Genomic DNA, 27,106 nt, shown 5'->3' on the forward strand with positions numbered 1-27,106 from the left:
CCCCGTAGTCGTGTGCCTGACAGGGAGTTGTTTGAATATACAAAAAAAGTTGCCACCATCAGCCTGCAGCCCCCACCGCACACACACCTGCGCCGCACTGCGCGTCCCCGCAATGACATGTAAGCTATTGTTACCACGTTAGTGTTGCACCCCGTGTGACAGACACTGCTCCTGCGTTACATATAGTGGGGAGCTGCGGTGCCGGGAGCCACACAGCCAGTAATAAGCCCACGGACACCGCTCCCCAGTGCCGGCCAAGACACGGCCCGTACAGTGAGGTACTGGCCCGGCACAGGCCACACACCGGCCAGCACTCACAGCTCACAACTCACCCGCTGTGTCAGACAGTCCCCGGCCGCCGGCTGCGTGGGATCAGGGCCGCTGCTGCCTCCTGGGTGTCAGTGCGCGGCGGACACAGGCCGCATTTATCACGAAGGAAGGCTCAGGCTCGGCCGCAGCTCACATAGGCCACATGCCCGACCTGAGGCAGCGGAGGAAGCGCAGCAAGACAGAACCGCACGGCGGCGCTCTACGGCCTAGCTCACAGCACAAACACAGCCCCCGCCATCTTGGTTACCAATTAGGGGACAGTTTACTTGGGAGAACCAATCAGCTACCCTAGTCGGGTGGACGTGCGGTGATTGACAAGCAGACTCGGCACGTCACTCCTGGGAGAAGAGGAGGGGGACAGAGAGCGTCACCTTCCAGAGTCTCGGCGTACGGGTGCGCGTCAGGATCATTATACGTCACCTCACGGGCATTTCGCTTTCTGACTCATGCAATAACTCCCGTGTTTGTTGGGTTTCGTGAGTACGCCGGTTGCAGTGCCTCCTGCTGGTTACATGGGGGATAACCGGCGCCCGTCACACATACATAAGCCATGTGTGTGTGTTAGCCGAGGTGACCACCATTTCCTATATGTCATCTGTGAGAGATCAGTCACATATTTTCACCTAGGAGGGTACTGTATTCTGGGAACATACTAAGTGGTCTATTCATAAAACAGATAAATGCCCTGTTTTGTGTTCAGCAGGGCTTTTGTCTGCTTACCGCAATTCACAGAGCAGCTTACCATGGAGAAGTCCCTGACTTCTACAGCGGCACCCCCGCTCTGTGGGGGTTATTACGGCCCGATTGCACGCTGCACTTCTACGCAGCCGTTACGATCGGGACAGAACTGCGCATGCGCTGCTGCCGCATTGCGCAGGCGCGTCGTTGCCAGGCGACGGCCGTTGCCGGGCAGCGACGCCGCTAACAAAGAAAGCCGACGCCGCTAACAAAGAAAGCGGTTGCAGCGGCGACCGCAAGAAGATTGACAGGAGGAAGGCGGAACCGGGCGTCAACTCACCGTTTTCTGGGCGTGGAGATCCAAACGCAGGCATGTCGAGGCGTTTGTAGGGCAGATGTCTGACGTCAATTCCGGGACCTGCAACGCTGGATTGATCGCACAGGGTAAGTAACTCTTACCCTGGTCTTGTTCAACACAAAACTTTTTTTTGCATAGCAGGGCTGCACAAGCGATCGCAGCCTTGCTATGCAAAAAACCACTCCTCCATAGTCGGCGTCTAGTTGATCGCATGGGCTGCAAAAAGTTGCTGCGTGCGATCAGGTCAGAATGACCACCTGTGTACGAATCGCATCACCAGTCTTTTGTATGATAAGTGCATAGCTTTCCGCTTCATCATGGAGTTCATGTTTGCCATCTCAGAATGGCGTAACTCGAAACTTGCATTGCGGTAACTCCATGGAAGCTCAATGCTTCCCTGCTCTCTGCCCAGCACCCGTGTTGGGTCTGACCTCCCTGCGGCCTACCAGGAGGTCACACATCGGAGAGGGGAGCGCCTGGCGAAGACCTCACCACTGGACCACTAGATTCTGCATCGCTGGATAGGTGAGTATACATGAATTGCTACTTATTACAGCTAACAACTCTCCACTTGGTGGTACATTCTCTCCTGGATACAGGAGTGATAGTACCAGTACCTCTGGCTCAGAGAGGCAGGGGGTACTATTCCAAGCTGTTCCTAGTCCCGAAATTGAATGGGTCCTCTTGGTCTATTCTCAACCTCAAGTCTTTGAACAAATATGTGAAAGTTTCCAAATTCCGTATGGAAAACCTTTGCTCTATTGTTCTGGCTTTGGAGCCCAAGGACTATATGGTATCTAGTGTTCACGCTAGGCTGTTTTAGCAGTGTGCCGCGCTCTGCCCGTTTTTTAGAAAGCAAAACTCGCCCTGCCCCTTTTGCGGCGCCCTGCTAGAACAGCCGCCCGCTTCCTGCTCTCCCACGCTATGGGAGAGAGCTGGGGGAAGCCCAGCACCGACAGCAACGTCTGTGGGCCGCACCGCCCACTTAAATGACGTAACGTAGCCACGCCCCCTAATTTGCATGGCCGTCCTCCCCGTTTGGGGCACGTGCGAGGCAATATGCCCACAGAGTCCGGCGCCCTGCCCCATTTAATTTCTAAAGTGAACACTAGTATCCCTGGACATACAGAATGCTTACCTGCATATTCCGATTGCAGTGTCGCATCAGCAATACCTGCGGTTTGCTATTGGCAACCTACATTTTCAATTCCAGGCCTTACCTTTCGGTCTGACCACGGCTCCACGAAATTTCATCAAGGTCATGGCGGTCATGACGGCTCTACTCCGCCGTCAGGGTATTAGGATCCTGCCGTATCTGGACAACTTGTTGATCCTGGCGAACTCTCCAGAGGTTCTCCTCTGTCATCTGGAACTGACGGTTCAATTCCTGCAAGCCCACAGGTGGCTCATCAACTGGAAGAAATCTTCTCTGGTCCCTGCTCAGAGCAGGGTGCACCTGGGAGCACTATTGGACACCCACAACCAACGGTTGTTTTTGTCTCTGGAAAAGATCCTGAAACTTCAGGATAAGATAAGATACTTCCTCTCTCGCCCCCACGTGTGTCAATACACTCGGCGATGCAATTTCTAGGCCTCATAGTGTCGGCATTCGACATGGTAGAGTACGCTCAATTTCATTCCCGCCCCCTGCAGAGGTTGATACTCTCTAAGTGGGATGGCCTGCCTCACCGGATCAGGACCCACATGATCTCCTTGAATCCGGAGGTCTGTTTGTCACTGAGCTGGTGGCTACAGGACCAGCAATTGAGCAGGGGTCATCCCTTCTGGATCCCCAACTGGGTCCTTCTGACGACGGATGCCAGTCTGCGGGGCTGGGGCATGCTGTTGGAGCAACACACTCTTCAGGGTCGGTGGACCAGGGAGGAATCTCTCCTGCCGATAAACATTCTGTAATTGCGGTTAGTGTTCAATGCGTTGACACTAGCCCTGCCTCTAGTACAGAACAGGCCTGTTTAAGTACAGTCAGACAACACCACCACGGTGGCGTACATAAATCATCAAGATGGCACTCGAAACCGCATGGCAATGAAGTGTCGAAGTCAAAAATATTACATACACACCCAATACAATCTCCAAACAGATGGGTCGCTGTGTGTTTGCATACACGCAGCGTGCACAGCGATATATGGTAGCATACGCATTCACACAGACAAGCCACAAAGATATATTCAACACATATTTCATACAACATAAATTGAACATGTCAAGCACCAGACATAATGTATTTATATAAGAGAGTTATAACATCAGATATATATGTATTATTGGAATGGAACAAGATAAACGTCATGCTTGGTGTCGAAATGATCAGGGGAATTAGTGTGTTTGTTTTGATAGCTGTGGTTAGATTGTAGCACATTGCAATGATTAGTTATGATTACATGTAGGAATATGAAGCCACAATTCTAAAGCAAACAAAAGAATCTCCCTGGAAGACAGCATGGCTAATCCCTATGATGTCATCTTCAAGGCTGGATGTTGCTTGCATATGAACTGACCCAGGAGCGGTTCTTGGAGCGGGCAAGCAGTGCATGTGCCCGGGGCGCTGCTGCATGGGGGTGCGGCCACAGTCACCCCGCAGGAACCGCCGCCTGCCCGCACCCCCAGGTGCAGCAGACGCCGTGGGCGTCCGCTGCAACCAGCTCCAGGGACAGACACTAGAGGTCAGTATTGACCTCTAGTGTCTGTGCGGCGCTGCTATGGGAGAGATGTCATGACGTCTCTCCCATAGAGAGGAGCCGCGGCGTCCAGACGGAGCAGCAGCAGCGGTCAGGAGCGGGGCAGTGGTATTATTTTTTTTATTTTTGTGTGTGTTTGACTGGGAGCACAGCAACAGGAGGTACAGCAGCAGAGGGCACAACAGGGGGCACAGCAGCAGAGGGCACAACTATTAGGGGCACAGCAGCAGAGGGCACAACTATTGGGGACACAGCAACAGGAGGCACAGCAGCAGAGGGCGCAACTATTGGGGGCACAGCAGCAGAGGGCACAACTATTGGGGGCACAGCAGCAGAGGGCACAACAGGGGGCAGAGCAGCAGAGGGCACAACTATTGGGGGCAAAGCAACGGGGCACAACTACTGGGGGCAAAGCAACAGAGGGCACAACTACTGGGGCAAAGCAACAGAGGGCACAACTACTGGGGAAAAGCAACAGGGGGCAAATCTACTGGGGGGCACAACTACTTGGGGCATATCTGACCACGCCCCTCCCCTATGAAGCCACGCCCCTATTTTTGACGCGCGTGTCCGGCACGCACTAATTGTTTTGCCTCGGGGGGGGCGCCAGTGGAAACTTTCGCACTGGGCGCCACAAGGTGTAGATCCGGCCCTGAACTGACCAATGACACATCACGAATGAGATATCTTCCTCCCCTGGACCAATAACAGAAGACTCAGTCCCATACATGTACTTCTCCCCCAATACACAGTATATAGGTGATTCCCCTCACCCAAGAACTTCTGTTTTGCTGTTCTGTTTAGTTGCTGTTGAGGCAGATTCAAAGATGGAGAGGACTGCATTGAGGGACAGGGTAAAGTATGCTGGCTGTGGCTGTAATTGATCTTTATGTTACCACAACTGCTTCCTGTGTAATTGTAACTCTGTAACCATATATATACTGTACATGTATTATATTGTATGCATACCCTTTTAATATCAAATATATACATCCCTGAGCGTTGGACCTCAGCTTACGTGTGCGAGTACTTGTTTTCTCTTAAGGGATATAAGGTTTGTGACGTACAGCGCACTTTTATCGTAAATGGTAATAAGATGTGCCTTGCGTCCACAGCATATATTAACACTGGCATTTTAAATATTTATTAGAAATAATCTGAACTTCTCATAAGGAAGTATCAAAAATCCTTCGCTGGGCAGAATGCTATCTGCCAGCCATATCTGCAGTGTTCTTTCCAGGAGTCCTGAACTGGTAAGCTGACTTCCTCAGTCATCAGGACGTACACGCCAGAGAGTGGAGTCTTCATCCAGAAGTCTTTCAACTCCAAGTGGACAAGTGGGGCCTACCAGATGTAGACCTGATGGCGTCTCGACACAAGGTTCCGGTCTTCGGAGCAAGAACAAAGGATCCTCAAGCAGCGTTCATGGACGCACTTGCAATTCCATGGAACTTTCGTCTGCCATACGTATTCCCTCCGGTGTCACTTCTGCCCAGGGTGATAAGGAAGTTCAAGCAAGAAGGAGGAATACTACTTCTAATCGCTCCAGCGTGACTCAGATGGCATTTGTTCTCAGACCTGCAGGGTCTCTCGATAGAGCGTTCTCTTCTACTTCTGCAACACCCAGACCTCCTCGTTCAGGGCCCTTGTGTCTACCAGGATTTGGCCCGGCTGGCTTTGACGGCGTGGCTCTTGAAGCTTCCGTACTGAGGGCCAAAGGATTTTCTGAGGCAGTCATTCAAACTTTGTTGAAGGCCCGTAGACTGGCTTTGGCTCGGATTTATTATAGGGTCTGGAATTCTTTTCCTGGTGTGCGACTAACCATTATGACGCATATAAGTTCAGTACTACCAAGCTTTTAGCTTTCCTGCAACAGGGCCTGGACTTAGGCCTTCATCTGTCCTCCCTCAAGGTTCATATTTCTGCCTTGTCGATGTGGTTTCAGATAAAAATTGTGACTCTGCCTGATGTTCATACATTCACTCAGGGTGTTTTTACGGATTCAACGTCCCTATGTCCCGCCTGTGGCTCCTTGGGATTTGTCTGTTGTTCTGGACGCCTTACAAGAGTCTCCGTTTCAACCTCTTGAGTCTGTGGACCATAAGTGGCTGACTCTTAAGGTTCTGTTCTTGCTGGCTATTGCAAGAAAAAAAGGGCAATTGGGGTTTCCCCAGCACCCTGAATGATAACAGTAACCAGATATAAATCCCACATAATAATAGAATTCAGAGATCTTCGTTACACATATTTGCGCAAATGTGTGGTTAAGCCCCAAAGCCGCATGAAGGCGTCTCTGTATATTTGGGGTCCCTAGCGCTATATCTAGGTGCATGGTGTGGCACCCCAAAACACCAGCATAAGCCAGAAAGTCCAGCGTAGCATACCAGTGAAAAAACTATAGTGTTAATAAATTAGTATTTAGGAAGCCGAACTATAGAGAAAGTGATACAAAAATGAAATGCAATTAAAATAGAGAAATAGTGTTAAAAAATTAATAAGTGAAAAGTGTTAATAGAATGTAAAGGTATGCCACACTAAAGCCATCCAGCTCAGCCAGTCCAGAGGCACCACACCTCACACCTCCATTACCCGAATCTGGGTCTAATATTAACCAGCAAGGAGCCACATGATAATGGCTCCTTACTACAATATGTCTAAGCTAAGAGCTACCCACCTTGGAGCAACCCCATAATGCTCCATGTGGCATGTCAGGGCCTGCACATCCTCCTAATGCAGGAACCTCTCTGCCTCTCACAACAGACATATAGATTGGTAGATGCTCAATTAGCTTAGTGATATCATTCAGGTGCTCGAAAGGGAGGGGTATTTCTGAGCAAGAAAAAAAGGGCAATTGGTTTCCCCAGCACCCTGAATAATAACAGTAACCAGATATAAATCCCACATAATAATAGAATTCAGAGATCTTCGTTACACATATTTGCGCAAATGTGTGGTTAAGCCCCAAAGCCGCATCAAGGCGTCTCTGTATATTTGGGGTCCCTAGCGCTATATCTAGGTGCAGGGTGTGGCACCCCAAAACACCAGCATAAGCCAGAAAGTCCAGCGTAGCATACCAGTGAAAAAACTATAGTGTTAATAAATTAGTATTTAGGAAGCCGAAGCTATAGAGAAAATAAGAATTTACTTACCGATAATTCTATTTCTCATAGTCCGTAGTGGATGCTGGGAACTCCGTAAGGACCATGGGGAATAGCGGCTCCGCAGGAGACTGGGCACAAAAAGTAAAAGCTTTAGACTAGCTGGTGTGCACTGGCTCCTCCCCCTATGACCCTCCTCCAAGCCTCAGTTAAGATACTGTGCCCGGACGAGCGTACATAATAAGGAAGGATCTTGAATCCCGGGTAAGACTCATACCAGCCACACCAATCACACCGTACAACTCGTGATCTGAACCCAGTTAACAGTATGATAACCGTAGGAGCCTCTGAAAAGATGGCTTCCAACAATAAACAACCCGATTTGTTTGTAACAATAACTATATACAAGTATTGCAGACAATCCGCACTTGGGATGGGCGCCCAGCATCCACTACGGACTATGAGAAATAGAATTATCGGTAAGTAAATTCTTATTTTCTCTGACGTCCTAGTGGATGCTGGGAACTCCGTAAGGACCATGGGGATTATACCAAAGCTCCCAAACGGGCGGGAGAGTGCGGATGACTCTGCAGCACCGAATGAGAGAACTCCAGGTCCTCCTCAGCCAGGGTATCAAATTTGTAGAATTTAGCAAACGTGTTTGCCCCTGACCAAGTAGCTGCTCGGCAAAGTTGTAAAGCCGAGACCCCTCGGGCAGCCGCCCAAGATGAGCCCACCTTCCTTGTGGAATGGGCTTTTACAGATTTTGGCTGTGGCAGGCCTGCCACAGAATGTGCAAGTTGAATTGTACTACAAATCCAACGAGCAATCGTCTGCTTAGAAGCAGGAGCACCCAGCTTGTTGGGTGCATACAGTATAAACAGCGAGTCAGATTTTCTGACTCCAGCCGTCCTGGAAACATATATTTTCAGGGCCCTGACTACGTCCAGCAACTTGGAGTCCTCCAAGTCCCTAGTAGCCACAGGTACCACAATAGGTTGATTCATGTGAAACGCTGAAACCACCTTAGGGAGAAATTGAGGACGAGTCCTCAATTCCGCCCTATCCGAATGAAATATCAGGTAAGGGCTTTTATAGGATAAAGCCGCCAATTCTGATACGCGCCTGGCTGAAGCCAGGGCCAACAGCATTACCACTTTCCATGTGAGATATTTCAAATCCACTGTGGCAAGTGGTTCAAACCAATGTGATTTTAGGAACCCTAAAACTACATTGAGATCCCAAGGTGCCACTGGAGGCACAAAAGGAGGCTGTATATGCAGTACCCCTTTGACAAACGTCTGAACTTCAGGCACTGAAGCCAGTTCTTTCTGGAAGAAGATCGACAGGGCCGAATTTTGAACCTTAATGGATCCTAATTTTAGGCCCATAGACAATCCTGCTTGCAGGAAATGTAGGAAACGACCCAGTTGAAATTCCTCCGTAGGGGCCTTCTTGGCCTCACACCACGCAACATATTTTCGCCAAATGCGATGATAATGTTTTGCAGTTACATCCTTCCTGGCCTTGATCAGGGTAGGGATGACTTCATCTGGAATGCCTTTTTCCTTCAGGATCCGGTGTTCAACCGCCATGCCGTCAAACGCAGCCGCGGTAAGTCTTGGAACAGACAAGGTCCCTGCTGGAGCAGGTCCTTCCTTAGAGGTAGAGGCCACGGGTCCTCCGTGAGCATCTCTTGCAGCTCCGGGTACCAAGTTCTTCTTGGCCAATCCGGAGCCACGAGTATCGTTCTTACTCCTCTCCTTCTTATGATTCTCAGTACTTTTGGTATGAGAGGAAGAGGAGGGAACACATATACCGACTGGAACACCCATGGAGTTACCAGAGCGTCCACCGCTATTGCCTGAGGGTCCCTTGATCTGGCGCAATATCTGTCCAGTTTCTTGTTGAGACGGGACGCCATCATGTCCACCTTTGGTTTTTCCCAGCGGTTTACAATCACTTGGAAGACTTCTGGATGAAGTCCCCACTCCCCCGGGTGGAGGTCGTGTCTGCTGAGGAAGTCTGCTTCCCAGTTGTCCACTCCCGGAATGAACACTGCTGACAGTGCTATCACATGATTTTCCGCCCAGCGGAGAATCCTTGCAGCTTCTGCCATTGCCCTCCTGCTTCTTGTGCCGCCCTGTCTGTTTACGTGGGCGACAGCCGTGATGTTGTCCGACTGGATCAATACCGGTTGACCCTGAAGCAGAGGCCTTGCTTGACTTAGGGCATTGTAAATGGCCCTTAGCTCTAGGATATTTATGTGAAGAGACGTTTCCATGCTTGACCACAAGCCCTGGAAATTTCTTCCCTGTGTGACTGCTCCCCAGCCTCTCAGGCTGGCATCCGTGGTTACCAGCATCCAATCCTGAATGCCGAATCTGCGGCCCTCTAGAAGATGAGCCTTCTGTAACCACCACAGGAGAGATACCCTTGTCCTTGGAGATAGGGTTATCCGCTGATGCATCTGAAGATGCGATCCGGACCATTTGTCCAGCAGATCCCACTGAAAAGTTCTTGCATGGAATCTTCCGAATGGAATCGCTTCGTAAGAAGCCACCATTTTTCCCAGGACTCTCGTGCACTGATGCACTGACACTTGTCCTGGTTTTAGGAGGTTCCTGACTAGCTCGGATAACTCCCTGGCCTTCTCCTCCGGGAGAAACACCTTTTTCTGGACTGTGTTCAGAATCATCCCTAGGAACAGTAGACGTGTTGTTGGAATCAGCTGTGATTTTGGAATATTTAGAATCCACCCGTGCTGACGTAGCACTACCTGAGATAGTGCTACTCCGACCTCTAACTGTTCCCTGGACCTTGCCCTTATCAGGAGATCGTCCAAGTAAGGGATAATTAATACGCCTTTTCTTCGAAGAAGAATCATCATTTCGGCCATTACCTTGGTAAAGACCCGTGGTGCCGTGGACAATCCAAACGGCAGCGTCTGAAACTGATAATGACAGTTTTGTATCACAAACCTGAGGTACCCTTGGTGAGAAGGGTAGATTGGGACATGGAGATAAGCATCCTTGATGTCTAGAGATACCATATAGTCCCCTTCTTCCAGGTTCGCTATCACTGCTCTGAGTGACTCCATCTTGAATTTGAACCTTTTTATGTAAGTGTTCAAAGATTTTAGATTTAAAATTGGTCTCACCGAGCCGTCCGGCTTCGGTACCACAAACAGCGTGGAATAATACCCCTTTCCCTGTTGTAGGAGGGGTACCTTGATTATCACCTGCTGGGAATACAGCTTGTGAATAGCTTCCAATACTGCCTCCCTGTCGGAGGGAGACGTTGGTAGAGCAGACTTCATGCCCGAGTCTGCTTGCAGAGCCCCAGCGTCATGCTGAGGACTTGGCAGAAGCGGGGGAGGGCTTCTGCTCCTGGGAAGAGGCTGCATGGTGCAGTCTTTTTCCCCTTCCTCTGCCCCGGGGCAGGAACGAGCGGCCTTTTTCCCTCTTGCCCTTATAGGGACGAAAGGACTGGGTTTGAAAAGACGGTGTCTTTTTCTGCTGAGAGGTGACCTGGGGTAAAAAGGTGGATTTTCCAGCCGTTGCTGTGGCCACCAGGTCCGATAGACCGACCCCAAATAACTCCTCCCCTTTATACGGCAATACTTCCATATGTCGTTTGGAATCCGCATCACCTGACCACTGTCGCGTCCATAACGTTCTTCTGGCAGAAATGGACATCGCACTTACTCTAGATGCCAGGGTGCAAATATCCCTCTGTGCATCTCGCATATATAGTAATGCATCCTTTAAATGCTCTATAGTTAATAATATACTGTCCCTATCCAGGGTATCAATATTTTCAGTCAGGGAATCCGACCAAGCCACTCCAGCGCTGCACATCCAGGCTGAGGCGATCGCTGGTCGCAGTATAACACCGGTATGTGTGTATATACCTTTTAAGATATTTTCCAGCCTTCTATCAGCTGGTTCCTTGAGAGCGGCCGTTTTGATAAGCGTGTGAGCGCCTTATCTACCCTAGGGGGTGTTTCCCAACGTGCCCTAACCTCTGGCGGGAAAGGGCATAGTGCCAATAATTTATTAGAAATCAGCAGTTTTTTATCGGGGGAAACCCACGCTTTATCACACACCTCATTTAATTCATCTGACTCAGGAAAAACCACTGGTAGTTTTTTCACACCCCACATAATACCCTTTTTTTTTTTTGTGGTACTTGTAGTGTCAGAAATGTTCAATGCCTCCTTCATTGCCGTGATCATGTAACGTGTGGCCCTACTGGACATTACGTTTGTCTCGTCACCGTCGACACTGGATTCAGTATCCGTGTCAGGGTCTGTGTCGACCATCTGAGGTAACGGGCGTTTTAGCGCCCCTGACGGTGTCTGAGACGCCTGAACAGGCACTAATTGATTTGTCGGCTGTCTCATGTCGTCAACAGTTTTTTGCAAAGTGCTGACATTGTCACGTATTCTTTAATTACTACCATCCAGTCAACTCCCTAGGGGGTGACATCACTAACACAGGCAATTGCTCTGCTTCCACATCATTTTCCTCCTCATACATGTCGACACAATCGTACCGACACCCAGCACACACACAGGGAATGCTCTGATAGAGGACAGGACCCCACTAGCCCTTTGGGGAGACAGACGGAGAGTTTGCCAGCACACACCAGAGCGCTATATATATACAGGGATAACCTTATATAAGTGTTACTCCCTGTTATAGCTGCTGTATTTATATATTAGCTGCCAATAGTGCCCCCCTCTCTGTTTTACCCTGTTTCTGTAGTGCAGGACTGCAGGGGAGAGTCAGGGAGCCGTCCTTCCAGCAGAGCTGTGAAAGAAAATGGCGCTTGTGTGCTGAGGAGAAAGGCTCCGCCCCCTTCACGGCGGCCTTTTCTCCCGCTTTTTTCAGGAAACTGGCAGGGGATAAATGCATCCATATAGCCCAGGAGCTATATGTGATGCATTTTTTTAGCCATATAAGGTTTTTATATCGTTTTTATTGCGTCTCAGGGCGCTCCCCCTCAGCGCCCTGCACCCTCAGTGACCGGAGTGTGAAGTGTGCTGAGAGCAATGGCGCACAGCTGCAGTGCTGTGCGCTACCTTATTTGAAGACAGGAACGTCTTCTGCCGCCGCTTTCTCCGGACCTCTTCGCTCTTCTGGCTCTGTAAGGGGGCCGGCGGCGCGGCTCCGGGACCCATCCAGGCTGAACCTGTGATCGTCCCTCTGGAGCTAATGTCCAGTAGCCAAGAAGCCCAATCCACTCTGCAGTCAGGTGAGTTCGCTTCTTCTCCCCTTAGTCCCACGATGCAGTGAGCCTGTTGCCAGCAGGACTCACTGAAAATAAAAAACCTATTTAAACTTTTACTTCTAAGCAGCTCAGGAGAGCCACCTAGCTTGCACCCTTCTCGTTCGGGCACAAAAATCTAACTGAGGCTTGGAGGAGGGTCATAGGGGGAGGAGCCAGTGCACACCAGCTAGTCTAAAGCTTTTACTTTTTGTGCCCAGTCTCCTGCGGAGCCGCTATTCCCCATGGTCCTTACGGAGTTCCCAGCATCCACTAGGACGTCAGAGAAAGTGATACAAAAATGAAATGCAATTAAAATAGAGAAATAGTGTTAAAAAATTAATAAGTGAAAAGTGTTAATAGAATGTAAAGGTATGCCACACTAAAGCCATCCAGCTCAGCCAGTCCAGAGGCACCACACCTCACACCTCCATTACCCCAATCTGGGTCTAATATTAACCAGCAAGGAGCCACATGATAATGGCTCCTTACTACAATATGTCTAAGCTAAGAGCTACCCACCTTGGAGCAACCCCATAATGCTCCATGTGGCATGTCAGGGCCTGCACATCCTCCTAATGCAGGAACCTCTCTGCCTCTCACAACAGACATATAGATTGGTAGATGCTCAATTAGCTTAGTGATATCATTCAGGTGCTCGAAAGGGAGGGGTATTTCTGAGCAAGAAAAAAAGGGCAATTGGTTTCCCCAGCACCCTGAATGATAACAGTAACCAGATATAAATCCCACATAATAATAGAAATCAGAGATCTTCGTTACACATATTTGCGCAAATGTGTGGTTAAGCCCCAAAGCCGCATTCGAGCACCTGAATGATATCACTAAGCTAATTGAGCATCTACCAATCTATATGGCTTGCTGGCTATTGCCTCTGCTAGACAGGTTTCAGACTTGGGTGCCTGTCGGTCACCCTTTCTGATTTTTCACCATGACCGGGCGGTTCTTAGAACAAGCCCTGGTTATCTGCCTAAGGTGGTGTCATCTTTCCACCTTAACCAAGAGATTTTGGTCCCGGCCTTTACCTCTCCTGGTTTATCCTCCAAAGAGCGTTCTTTGGATGTGGGACGGGCTCTCCGTATTTATGTGAAGAGAACAGCTTCTCTTAGGAGATCTGATTCCCTCTTTGTCCTTTTTGGTTTTCACAAACGTGGCTGGCCTGCTAATAAGCAGACCTTGGCCAGATGGATTAGAATGGTGATTGCACATGCTTATGTAGAGGCTGGTCTTCCAGCTCCTTTTACCATCAAAGGCCATTCTACTCGGTCTGTTGGACATTCTTGGGCGGCCCGACGTGCAAGGCGGCTACGTGGTCCTCAGTGAACACGTTCATAAGGTTTTATGCCTTCGATACTTCTGCCTCCCAGGATGCCTCCTTTGGATGCCGGGTTCTTGTGCCCTCTACAGTGCGTCCCCTCCCATGAGGAACTGCTTTAGGACATCCCCGATGTTATTCCCTGTGGAACCCCAGTGTACCCCGCTGCAGAAAAGGAGATTTATGGTAAGAACCTACCTTTGTTAAATCTCTTTCTGCGAGGTACACTGGGTTCCACAGGGCGCCCACCCTGACGCACTTAGCTTCTTTGGGTTTGTATGGCATTAGCTGCTGGTACCTTCTCCTGTCGCGAGAATGTGGTATATGTGGCTACTAATGATTGTTGTCTCTTTTACCTGCTACTGCATTGGACTGGTTAACAAAACTGAGCTCCTGTGCACGGAGGCGGGGTTATAGAGGAGGCGGCACGGTGCATCTTGGGAACAAGCTTTTAGCCTGTTGGTGCCTCGGATCAAGATCCTACTCTACACCCCGATGTTATTTCCTGTGGAACCCAATGTTATTCCCTGTGGAACCCAGTGTACCTCGCAGAAAGAGATTTAACAAAGGTAAGTTCTTACCATAAATCTCCTTTTTTGTGCACTGTACCTTTTTTAATTTATAGGTAAATGTATTATAGAGGCTATAACACTTTCTGCTTCGCCTCGAGGCGAAACCGGAAGGGACATAGACAAGATGTATTAACATCTTGTCCGCCGAAGCCCAGCGATGTCCCCCGAACACACAGCGCTTCACCTCAGTGCTGAAGCGCTGTGTCTCCCTGTCCCGGCCGGCTCCTCTGCGCATGCGCGGGATCTCGCCATTCACGCGAGATCCCCAGCGCAGTCCAGAGCCGGCATCCGCCACAGGCAGGGACAGAATGGGCATCGCTATCTGCCAACTGTCGATATCGATAGCCGCAGGTGTCGGAACGGTCAGCATCGCATTGCCTGTGCATATCGGTCTGCTATCTTTTAGATAGCAGTGCCGATATAGTGCCCCTGTCATTGTGCCCACACCGTAGCTATCATACATGGGGGAGAAGCGGTATAGTGCACATAATGTAATACATTTACCCCTAAGGGAGGGAAAGTTTCTCTCTGGGCTCCACAAAGGTGGTCATTCTGAGTTGATCGCAGCCAGCAACTTTTTGCTGCTTCTCCGATCAACTAGTACACGCCTATGGAGAAGTGTATTTTAGCTTAGAAGGGCTGCGATCGCTTGTGCAGCCCTGCTAAGCTAAAAAAAAATCAAGTAAAAGTAGACAAGCCCTATACCTACTTACCCTGTGCGACGATCTCTGTGATGCAGGAGCCGGCTTTGACGTCAGACATCCACCCTCCGTTCTCCTGGACATGCCTGCGTTTTCCTTACTACTCCCCAAAAACGGCAGCCAATGGTCCGGATCCGCCCTGGAACGCCTTCTTCCTGTCAATCTTCTTTGCAGTCGGGTCTGCGACCGCTTCCCTCGTTAGACGCAATGTAACCCGGCGACCCCTGTCGCCGGGCAACCACGCGCACTGGGGCCACCACTCATGCGCATTCTGGACCCGTTCACACCGTAGCGATAAACTGCTGCATGCGAACCGGTCGGAATGATCCTCAAAGTCTAGAACCGGCCCTGACTATGAACATCATACAGGTCCTTTTACTAGGGCAGACATGAGAGCCGCCGTCATTCTCTTTCAGGGGCCGCCGATCCGCCTGACAGTCGCCGCCCAGGCTGCTGGGGGGCCGCAGACGCTTGGTCATCCACTTCGGCGTCCACAACGCCTGCATCCCTACCACACAGGGCAGTGAGGGCTGCAATGGCCGCTGATCCGCCTGCCGAAGGACCCGAACATGGGGTAAGCACCTCGGGAGCACTCCAACTTATGAGGGCTTCCCTGCTGTATTTGGTCACCGGTGAAGTAGACAAGGGCAGGGGAAAACAAGGGGAAACAGGTATTTTGGCTGAGCTGCATAGCTCCGAGGCAGCCATCTGTGGCACCATCTTGGATTGTAATCGCTATAATCGTTATTGCTATAACCTATTGCTGCTCTTTAATCCAATGGGTATATTTGAAACAAGTGATAAATAAAATAACTTTGCTTTTTCTGCTGCTGATTTAGTCAATCATTCCAGGACAAAGCAGGTTTGTGGAAAGGTGTTAGAATCCAATTCCTATTGTGTAGGTGTGAAAGGGTAGTGATAACATGTGTCCTGGGTAATGGCCCTTGCAATTTGAAATGAACAGTGGCCCTTCAGCAATTCAGAGCCTGAATATACTGTATATTAGTTGATTAATGCAAGAAGTCAGAGTTATTAGTTGCTCAGAGAAAAGAGGTGAATGATGTCTAAGTGAGGGGCTGGATGGAACCAAAGGTAGATTGTAGTTCACAGTACCTTGTCTGGGATGTCCAATGCAGCGTAAAGTAGATTCCAAACTGAAGTACTTCTCAGTGGAGAGATGCAGAGGTTTCAATGCAGTGTGTATCTCAGAGCAGGAATGCAATCCGTTGGTTTTGATGATATGTCCGCGTAGAGTAGTATAAGTTAAAGTTAAGTCCTTGTATATTTATGATGATTCATAGGTCAGTTGTGGTGAATTTTAGCTGTTTTATGGAGATGATCAGGAGCATGCAAAAGGTGAGGCAGCCATCTTGGCTGGCATATAAGTAGCGATCCATACTAAATTAGGCCCTGAATCCTTCAATGAAATGAACTCATCAGCCAATGACAATGAGACACCAGATATGCTACAGTCAAGTCATCACATCCTTTAGGGGTCACTTCAATAGCTCAAGACACAGGCCAAAATGAGACACTACAAGAAGATGTGGGGAAAAGCGTCCCTCCTGAATATATAGCTTCTCATCATATGAGTTATCTACTAATGAACAAACATTGTTATCCAAGTTTTCTTCTGCAGAGTTCATAGGGTCCACAGGGAATACATCGGGTTATAGGTGGTAGGCGGAGTCCGGCACCAACAGCAAAGCTTTCAGCTATCCTAGAATGCTTGGCTCCTTTCCCCTATAACCCCGCCTCCAGGCCAGGCTAGTCAGTTTTTTTGTTGGTGCCTGCAGGAAGTGGGTGCACCTCAGCAGGGGACTGTTATATGCAGCCCCAAAAGCTTTTTATTTTTAACTTTCTACTCTTGCTGAATGGGTTGACAGCGCTGTAAGGGACTTCAGCTCTGCAGCTCCCACACCCTCCGCCGCCGCTGGAACACCACGCTGGCCGCTGGCTCCTGCTTCACGTGACTGTTTCTCAGCAGGGGGACTTCACACAGCGTCTCGCACCGCCGGTGCAGGGACCCCAGGGACTGCGTGGCTGGCACCAGGGGGCAGGTAAGGGGTCTGTGACCTACCAAATTGCGGTCCGCGGGCGTCTGAGGGAAAACTATGCCATTACAGGCTAATGTGGTCCCGGTGGTAAATCCACTTTGGGCAGAAAACTTGTCAAAACAAGTTCAAACAATGAATCAGACCCTATCTAGCCAGATAATTCCTGGAAAGAAATCTGCTAGACAGGTTATGTCATCCTCTCATTTTACTTTCATAGTCTAATGTGTCATCTGAAGAGGAAGGTGAGAAGTCTGACCACTCGGTTGCAGACTCCTGTGCAGCAGAGGAGGAAGTGCCTCTGGTTGTGGATGTGCCTGCTTTAGTGGCAGCTGTAAGACAGATCTTACAACTCTCGGAGGGGGACTCCACAGTTGTTGCTAAGAATACGGATGTGTCCAAAAAGCAGAAAGGGGTCAGAATTTCCACATTCAGATTACCTAATAATGGAAGTGAGACAAAAGTTTTGGAATTCTCCTGGTAAAAAATTTACTGTGTCCAAATAGGTGTTGTCCGTTATCCTATTCCCACAGAGGATTGTAATAAATGGGTGAACCCTCCTCTTGTCGATTCACATGTCACACGCTTAGTGAAGTCCTCCACTTTATCGGTCAATTTGGTGTCCTCATTGAAGGATTCTACTGATAAGAGAATTGAAAACTTCTTAAGGTCTATCTTTTCTCTCACTGGGGCTATAAACAGACCTACTATGGCACTATGGCAGCTTCTTGGGCCGTGGGCAGGGCTGACATCCGAAATTATGGTTCCCGAGACTGGCAAAATAGGCAGGGCCCCTCTCCCTCTCCACCCCCCCCCCCCCCCAAAAAAAAATAATATATATATATATATATATATATATATGCATAATCAAAGTGTAGAATGCGACTTCTATGAGGGTACCGGGAGCAGCTGATTTACATCAACAGGAGTGCCGGTCCTGCAACTGTATATATATATATATATATATATATAAATATAAATATATATATATATATAAGCAACGATAATGTCCGGCACTCCAATATACTGGGAATCAGCTCGTCTTGGTGCCCTTCCTGAGATAATGTAAAACGAGGGGAAAAGGATGGCACTCAAGCATGTAAATAAATGATCAGAAAACCAAATAGGTAGCCAACGTTTCGGAGCGGTGCTCCTTTATCAAGACTTTAGAGAATACTGACATACATAACATATATATACCTAACTGTATACTCACCACGTGTGCGCAGGGAAACCGCCGTCGCCGTCTGCTCCGGAATCCATGTGACGACATAGGCAACCGCCGGCGCCCAGGATCCGTCACAGGGGCTGAGGGCGGGGGGAGTGACTAACCATCACCATGGTAACATATGAAAACACACTGCGGAAAGAGACAGCACATGATAAGCCGCACTTACAGCCCTAGAGCCATGGGAAACACAATGGTCTAATAGTGTGGTACAACATGCAATCAATGAAACTGTAACCAACAAATAAATGTATAGACAAAATACTATGATAAACATGACATGTGCGGAGATGCAATGCATAATGTCCTTAGAATAAACTAGGGGCTGGGACAAATGTAAATACCATAAGGCACATCTTAGGGCGATCCGTCAAAAAAATGACGAATACTGAAGCAGCTCACTGTCATAATCTGTCACTAAAGCATCAAATGGAGTGAACAGTGTCACACAGAAGGGTGTATGGTAGCACATAGAATTAAGGTTATCTAAATAAAGATTATAAAATGGATTAAGCTAAGCAGAGATTAAATTAATAGAAAGCAGTTAAGTGCTAATGATTCATTAAGTCCCAATGGTTGGACCGTTTGTAGCAGATGTATCCACTTTGCTTCTCTCTGGAGTAGAATACGGCCCCTGTTCCCGCCTCTCGGATTAGGGGGTACCCAATCGATGATGCGGTACCTGATGGAAGATAGGTTGTGGTGTAGATCCCTAAAATGGCGAGCGACTGGCTGGTCACAATCTTTGCCTTCCAAGGCTGCACGTATACTGGACCTGTGTTGGGTCATACGTTCCTTCTTTTGTCTCGTGGTCTTGCCCACATATAGTAGACTGCACGGGCATTTTATGTAGTACACCACGAATCTTGTGGTGCATGTAACTGGATGTAATATCTTGAATACTTTGCCCGACCTCGGATGTGAGAAGGTATTGCCAGTCTCCAAGAAGCTGCAGGTGGTGCAACCCAGACGATAATTGCCACCCTTCCTGCTTAGGAAGTGAGTGGCTGGGATGGTAGTATGCTGGCTAATATCGTTATGGATCACTACATCTTTGATGTTTCTTCCACGAAAGAATGATGGTAGGATAGTAGTATCATGCAGTGCTGGCAAACTGCGGTCCTTTGAAACGATGGGCCATATATTTTTTGCAGATTTCATCAACGCATTACTGGAGGTGGTATATTGTTGAGTCCATACAATACGATCTTCACGGGCCGTGGGATTGGTTTTGTGCAATGCCAGTTGTCTAGAGATGGAAAGAGCCTTTTGTTTGGCTGTTTTCAGTGCTCGAGGATGATAACCACGTGCCAAGAATTTGATGAGCATCTTATCAATTTGGTCAATGGTGTCCATAGGGTCACTACATATACGGACAATTCTCAAAAACTGTGAGAATGGGAGACCTTTGATTAGAGAAGGTGGATGGTGACTGGCTGCATGTAACACTGTGTTACGGTCAGTAGGTTTAAAGTACATCGAGGTGTGCAGAGTGCAGTCCTCTTTTTGTGTTACTGTGACGTCTAAGTAGTGTATGCACTCAAAACTGCTGGTGGTGGTGAATTTGATGGGACTATCTTGATCATTGATGTCTTTTATCATGGCAAGGAATGCTTCTTGTGTCCCATTCCAGAATAGACAGATATCGTCTATATATCTCGTGTACCCAGTGATCCGCTGACGTCGGGCATCATCTGCAAAAAAGAAATCCTTTTCTACTGCAAACATATAAATATTCGCGAAGCTTGGTGCTACGCAAGAGCCCATAGCACAGCCTGAGCGTTGAATGAAGAACTTTCCGTCAAAGGTAAAATAATTACGCATCAGTGTTAACCGTAGGAGTTGGATGAAGAATTCCACATCAGGTCCAGTATACAGCGGATGGTCCTTGATGTACCTTTTAACCATCTCAATGCCGTGCTCTTGTGGGATTGATGTATATAAGCTCACGACATCGATAGTGCACATGAGCTGTTTCACTGGTAGAGGTGAAAGTTGTTGTAACCACAAGATGAATGTGGTGGTATCTTTGAGGAAAGAAGCTTCTTGGTTAATTAAAGGCTGTAAAAAATGGTCTAGATACCTGGAAATGTTGTAAAAAAGAGAGTCCCTCGCCGCAATGATAGGGCGGCCTGGAGGTTTGCAGGATTTTTATGGAGTTTGGGTATGGTGTAAAGTACTGGCACTTTAGGCCATTCAACTGTAAGAGCATCTTTGGTTTTGGAATCAATGAAATGCATATCCATGCCATGAAGAAGAATCTCATCAACCTCTTTTTTGAAAATTTGAGAGGGATCTGAGGCAAGTTGTTCGTAAACGTGAATGTCGGATAATTGCTGGTATATTTCCTTAGTATAGTCGTCCAGATTTTGTATAACAATGCCCCCGCCATTATCTGCAGGGCGGATGACTATGTCACGGTATGCCCCTAAATTTTTGAGAGCGTTTCTTTCAGAGAGGGTTAAATTATAGTCAGCCTTACTTTTATGTAGGCACTGTTGTTCCATAACATGCTCCATGTGTCCCGTGAAGCTTTTGGTATTGCAGTTGAAGGACTGTGGTATAAACATCGATGGTTTATACACTGGTGTGCTGGTCGTAGAGGTAGCAGTCTTGCCGAAATGTTCTCTAAGCTTGAGGCGTCGATCAAATTTGAAGAGGTCCACTTTACTTTGAAAGCCGGCTTTGTTAGCCGTTCTCAAGCAGCGTGGTCATAAAATGACCACCGCGTCGAAGGAGCCTCCTCTAGTATCTTTAATAACTGTCTCCTCTGAGGCGGCAGCCATCTTGAGAGGGACTTTTCAGTAGCCTGCAGGAGCCGAGGATGGATGGCGGCAGGAGTACGGATGGCGGCGGGCAGCGGCATGAGTAGCCCGGGCCCTCCCTTCTCTGTTAGAGTGGCCGAGTCCGGGACAGCTGTGCCCACAGCACCCCCCTGATGGCGGGCCTGGTCGTGGGGAATTGTGCAAGGCAGCTAAGTGGTCTTCTATTCACACGTAAGGTTTTCTGCCTTTGATACTTCCACCTCCCAAGTTGCTTCCTTTGGACACTGGGTTCTTCTACCCTCTCAGGTGCATCCCCTCCCTTAGAATACTGCTTTGGGACATCCCAATGTATTCCCTGTGGAATCTATGATCTCTGCAGAAGAAAACCAGAGTTATGGTAGATTTACAGTAGTTTACTCTCATTGGTTCATAGGGTCCACAGGGCGGCCACCCTGACGCACCTGGTGTCTCTGGGTTTGTATGGCATTGGCCGCTGGTTACCTTCTCCTGTCTGTGAGAGTATGTTCTGGTGTGCCTAATGGTGTTTTTTCTCTCCTTTCCGCTTTCTACTTTGGACTTGGTGACAAAACTGACTAGCCTGGCCTGGAGGCGGGGTTATAGGGGAGAGGAGCCAAGCATCTGGCATAGCTGAAAGCTTTGGTGTTGGTGCCCGGACTCTGCCCACCTCATATAACCCGATGTATTCCTTGTGGACCCTATGAACTTAGAAGAAAGAGCGTTAACTATGGAAGGCTACCATAACTCTCGTTTTTTACACAAATCGAATAGTAAATCAAAGTTAAAGGAAGTGCTGGAAAACCTAACCTTGTCAGTGCTATACCACAGAAGTTATGCAAATGATTAAAACTATCCAAATTTGAACCACAAATTTGCCAATAAAGATCTTTACACATTTGTTGGAGCAAGAGGTGAGCTGAATTTACTATACAACCACCAGGCCATTCCAATCTATCCATGATAGGGGCAGATAAAGAGATAAAGTACCAACCAATCAGCTTCTGTCATTTTTCAAATATCCCGTAGCATGGCAGTTACGAGCTTATTAACTGGTACTTTATCTCTCTCCACCGCTATAATTACATTAACGATTCGGGCGTATGTGCAGGGCCCGCCCCGCAAACGCCTCTGCCTGTCAACTGGCAGGAGGCTTCCCTAATTTCTGTGACCACGAACTAATTGCAGCATGCCTTGCCCTGCGATGGGCGGCCCACAGCATGCGAGTCAAAGGATTACAAATTCTGCTAAAAAGCTACACATTTTGTACAAGCAAGTCATAACTGACTATCTATAAGGTACCGCATGATACAGTATATCATATTCCATCTTCCATAAGGGAGATAAATTGATCTAAACTTTTGTTGCAGTGTGAATCACGCTGATTCACAGACTGCAAACTTTAGCAACACAGGAGTTAAATGAACATTTGAGTTAAAAAAAAAATGCTTCCTATGATTTGATCTCATAAGTAGAAATAGTTGAGGCTGCTTGTTTTTTTATGTACTGCTGACAGTAGATTGATATATTGTCATGTAAGCAGAACATATATATGTTATTTGTTACAGCATTATGTATATTTGCTCATTATTATATATGAGCAATTTATTATATTATATCTCTTTGCCAGTATATTCATATAGATACATTTAGGTGCTGTCTGTATACTGTACTTAGAATTTTTCAGGCATTGTAGAACACAGATATATGTTAGGGATTGTCCATGTGATTATGCAGCTCTCTTTTTTTTAAATTTAGTTTGTTATTTACACTAGGTACTGTAGTGATGGTGATGTCATCCATTAAGGACCATGCTAAACATGTGACATCACAAGATGGAGCTGCCAGCAGGGTGATGCATCCTGCTTCTGGTGAGTGTTTCACACGTGTTAAAGTGCTCATTTAGGGATAGTATCGGGATCCCGGTGCTTGGGATGCCGGGTATCAGAATACGGACAGCGGCATCCCGATGGTCAGGATCCCACCACCTAAGTGGTAAATTTACTATCCCTAACCCCTAACCTACCTAACCCTCATCCCGGCAGCCTCATCCTAACCACCCCTTCCCCCCAGCAGACTAAACCCTCCCCCACAGCCTAACCTACCCTCCCCCACTGTCTAAACCTAACCCCCCCGCCATGTCTTACCAGTGCGTTCTCCTGGCAGACTGTTCCGCCGTCGGCATTTAGATCCATGTCGGAATTTCGAGTAATGTCGTTATTCTGGCATCAGTATTCTGAATGCCGGGATACTGATAATTTTATGTGCTATTTGTTCGTGTATGCTGAATATTTGTGGAGGCATAGGGCATAGTTACTATATGGAAGTGGCTGTTGGATGTTTGAATTATATTAAGTGTGTGTGTATAATTATATAAGACATGTGGAGAACACGTAAAGGTTATGTCTCAGGATTGAGCATTTAGCAGATTGTGTATTGTACCCTTATTATGGATATTAATGTTTTGCCATTTGAGCAGTACAAATAAAATCTTTCTGCTTTTGCCAGCGTACATTAGAAGCTGAGCATTGTTTCTAATTCACTTACCTGCTCCTTCCACTTAATGGGAGCCAATAAAAATAAGCTTTCATGGTTCCCCTCCTTTTCCGTAGTATAGCACTGGTTTTCTGCATGCAGCCTATGGGGTTGACCGCAGACCAATGAGAAGCTACCAACATGGAGTTTGTATATTCTAACTGGCCCTCCTGTTTGCACCAGTTCAAATATAGTGATCCTTACAACCATTTTTCTGCATCTCCAGTGTGCATTTCCAGGCTGCAAGTAAGTGACAGTGTAACTAGTAACCGTGAAAATATTTTTTTAATTAACGTTACTAGTCCTCCAGATTAGTCTTTAAGATTAGGATCTCTACAATGTTCTATTAAGTATGGGGAATGGATTTATTCTGCAATAGAGAGTAAGAAGGGGCATTGAAAAAAATCAGGCCCATCCCCCTGCTTTTGGCCAGTGTTTGGGAGTTTTCATCCTTGCATAGGTTGGCTGTCACATGCCGGACTGGCTGTCCTGTTATCTTACCTTGCACTGTTGCTTCCTTGCCTTGCACCTGCTTCCCAAAATGTCTGGATGTGTTCCATGCTACAGTATGTTGCTGCCAGTTGTTATTTGTTTCCTTCATGTAGAGCTGGTGCTGCTGAAACATGGGTGCCACCATCATGCCTCAGATCAGCTGACCTCTGTTCTTCCAATCCTAGATCTGATTCCCTGGACATGACTCCAGTTACTCTATCAGCAGCCAGGGTCTCTTATATAAGTCTCTCCCTGGCTATTACTTATTGCCAGAACAACTTCTGCTGTATCTTGCCAGCTAAGTTCCAGTCTGCAGTATCCAAAGTTTGGCTCCATAGTTCAATTATCCATCGACTGCTTTGTTCCTGTTGAGCGCTATCATAGTCTTCTGTGTTTTCCTGTAAAGCTTCAAGCACTAGTGAACCCTGCTGAGCACTAATCACAGTCTCCTGTGTAAAGCTGTGTTTCTTTAAGCACCAGTCAGTCCTGCTGAGCACTAGTCACAGTCACCTGTGTATTTCTGAAGTGCTGGACAGTCCTGCTGAGTGCTACCAGACTCCATTATATACCTGGGTTACTTATAGTGCTAGCGAGTACTATTAAGCACTACCTCCAGTCTCCAGTTTGTTCCTGTTATGCTTCAAGTACCAGCGAAAACTCCGAGCATCTTTCAGTGTCCTGTGTGTTACAGTAGTGTCCCAAGTATCAGCTGTTACCTCAGACTCCATCACTTATGTCTGTCCTGTGCACACTCCATTGTGCACAATAGTGTATCTGACTGCATTCCATATTGTGCTCAAAGCTTCCCAGCTACACCAGAATGCATTTCATATTGCTGTTTAGTCTCATCTACAGTTTTCATAGTGCACATCACTACTGGTCTGTAGTACATGTTACTCCATCACTACACCAGTGGGCTTCTCTGCTTCAGCCTGCATATTCCTGTGTACTGTCTTAACCCTGTACATTCCTTCCTGCGGACTTAGAGCCTTATTCAGCTTCAGTTGCAGTTACAGGGCAAGGCCGCCCAGCATGCTAATGGTGGTTAGCAATGCGATCACAATTCAATTGCGATCGCATTGCTAAATAAGTGACGCCCCCTGTCTCCGCAGCCTGGCCGCTCCGAACCCACCCCAATTTCCGACACCACGCCCCCGCTTCCAACGCCACGACCGCCACACGATGCCTCTACCTGTCAATCAGGCAGAGGCGTTCGTATCAATGCGATGTGATTGCATTATCCAGCACGCGCAAAATGGGATCGGCATGTGCACATTGGCTGTACCGGTCTCTGCCTGTAGGCTTCTAGTGTTCTATTCCAGACATCACCTGCAGAGGGTCCATATTACTGGTGTGTATTGACTGACTATATTCTACCATTATTGTTTCGTGTCACTTTCCCTGTTCAATTTCCAGAGGGTGTAGAGAAGCATTACTCATCTATTCACTCACTCCCGTTTGTACCAGACCTGCCCAGTGGCCCTAGCCTGGATGCATTATATTTACTTTGCACTTCTTGGAGCAGTACAGGGGCATGCAAAACCACCCCCCACTCCCATGTTTTCCCCCGACACAGCACCCTAAGGCAGGGGCAAATTCTCTGTTTTAGCCCCCCTGCATCTGGTCCTCTCACTCTGAGCATTTGAGTGACTATAAAGGAGGCTAAAATTCTGTAACGTGCACCACTTTTCCATGGATGCCAGATTGCATATGGTGAGAGGGCCACATGGACTTTATTTTAAAGAATTAGGGGTAAATTTACTAAGATGGAAGTTCTATTTAAAATGGGATGTTGCCTATAGCAACCAATCAGATTCTACTTCTCATTTTTTTTAAACTCTTTATTTGTAAAAGTGTAGAGCAAAAGTATACATCATATACAAGAGCCAAGAACAAATTGACAGAGTACAACAGTGTGTAACAAAAAACGGTAAACATTAAAGTACAACACAATCAATGTAGACGTCAAATCCACTTAATTTTCAAATTTTTTGAGGGAAAATTAACAAAGAAAATAGAAACAATAAACAGATTATACAAGGGGGCGAGGGGAGGGATTAGGAGAGGGGAGAAAGGTGTGTGGGGGGGGGGGGGGGGGCAATACCGCTAAAGCCTATGCTGTAGAGAATAAGGCAGATTAAAGGAGCTAGTAAAGTAGCCAGTCTCGTGCCAATAGGGGGTGTTAAAATTAAATTAGAAGTAACTTTTACAGGTTACCCAGCAGTTGTCTATGGACGTAAAGGTACCATGGTTCCCAAATTTAAAAAAAATTGTTCACTGAATCGTGAAGTAAGGCAATAATGTACTCCATTGATGCAACAAACCAAATTTTATTGATAACAGTTTGTAAAGATGGAGCTGCAGGTTGCTTTCACTGTGTTGCTAACAAAAGCTTAGCTGCATTAAGGATGTGAATGCAAAGTCTACTCGGGGGTCCAGAAATTCTTTCCAACAGTTTGCAGAGCAAAGCATGCAAGGGTCCAATAGGAGTAGGAGTCTGGAGAATTTTACCGATGACGGCGAAAATGCTATTCCAATAAGAACTAATCACAGGGCAATCCCACCACACATGTAAAAAGGAGCCCCTGGAGCCACGCTGTCTCCAGCATAAATCTGGACTCGATGGGAAGATATGATGGATTTTTTCAGGTACCATATACCACCTCAAGTAGACATTGAAGGCATTTTCCTTAAAATTTGTATTTATAGATGTTTTGGTGATCGATCATCTGATCACCGACCACTCCTCTTGTTCCCTCAATCTTGTTCCCAGGCCCTGACGTCAGGGTTCATCTGAATGTGGGCTGCCATAGGTTTGATGCTTAGGGTATATAGCAGAGGTGATAAAGGACACCCTTGCCTAGTGCCATTACCTAAACTAAAAGTGGGGGAGGAAAGTCCATTGGTCGAGACAGACACCATGGGATTGTGATATAGAGCTTGCACTGCAGATAAAAAGGACCCGCAAAAGCCATAG

General features: G+C 47.6%; 1 protein-coding gene and 1 long non-coding RNA gene across 4 annotated transcripts in view; one reads left to right on the forward strand and one right to left on the reverse strand.

Moving 5' to 3' along the window:
• The window catches only part of SCAF11 (SR-related CTD associated factor 11), a 329,496-nt gene extending 328,785 nt beyond the window's left edge, over positions 1-711 (reverse strand). Inside the window, exon 1 of one of the 3 annotated variants that reach the window (XM_063927353.1) lies at positions 333-711. The gene's annotated coding sequence lies outside the window, so the exon portion shown is untranslated. The remainder of the gene's footprint in view (positions 1-332) is intronic. The other 2 variants (XM_063927352.1, XM_063927354.1) reach the window with 2 other exon arrangements.
• Positions 712-735: 24 nt separating this feature from the next.
• The window catches only part of LOC134932702 (uncharacterized), a 96,356-nt gene continuing 69,985 nt past the window's right edge, over positions 736-27,106 (forward strand). The window contains exons 1-2 of the long non-coding RNA XR_010179455.1: positions 736-900; positions 22,878-22,973. This is a non-coding gene — a long non-coding RNA (uncharacterized LOC134932702). The remainder of the gene's footprint in view (positions 901-22,877; positions 22,974-27,106) is intronic.

The sequence above is a fragment of the Pseudophryne corroboree genome, chromosome 6 (genome assembly GCF_028390025.1).
Source record: "Pseudophryne corroboree isolate aPseCor3 chromosome 6, aPseCor3.hap2, whole genome shotgun sequence".
NCBI lineage: Eukaryota > Metazoa > Chordata > Amphibia > Anura > Myobatrachidae > Pseudophryne > Pseudophryne corroboree.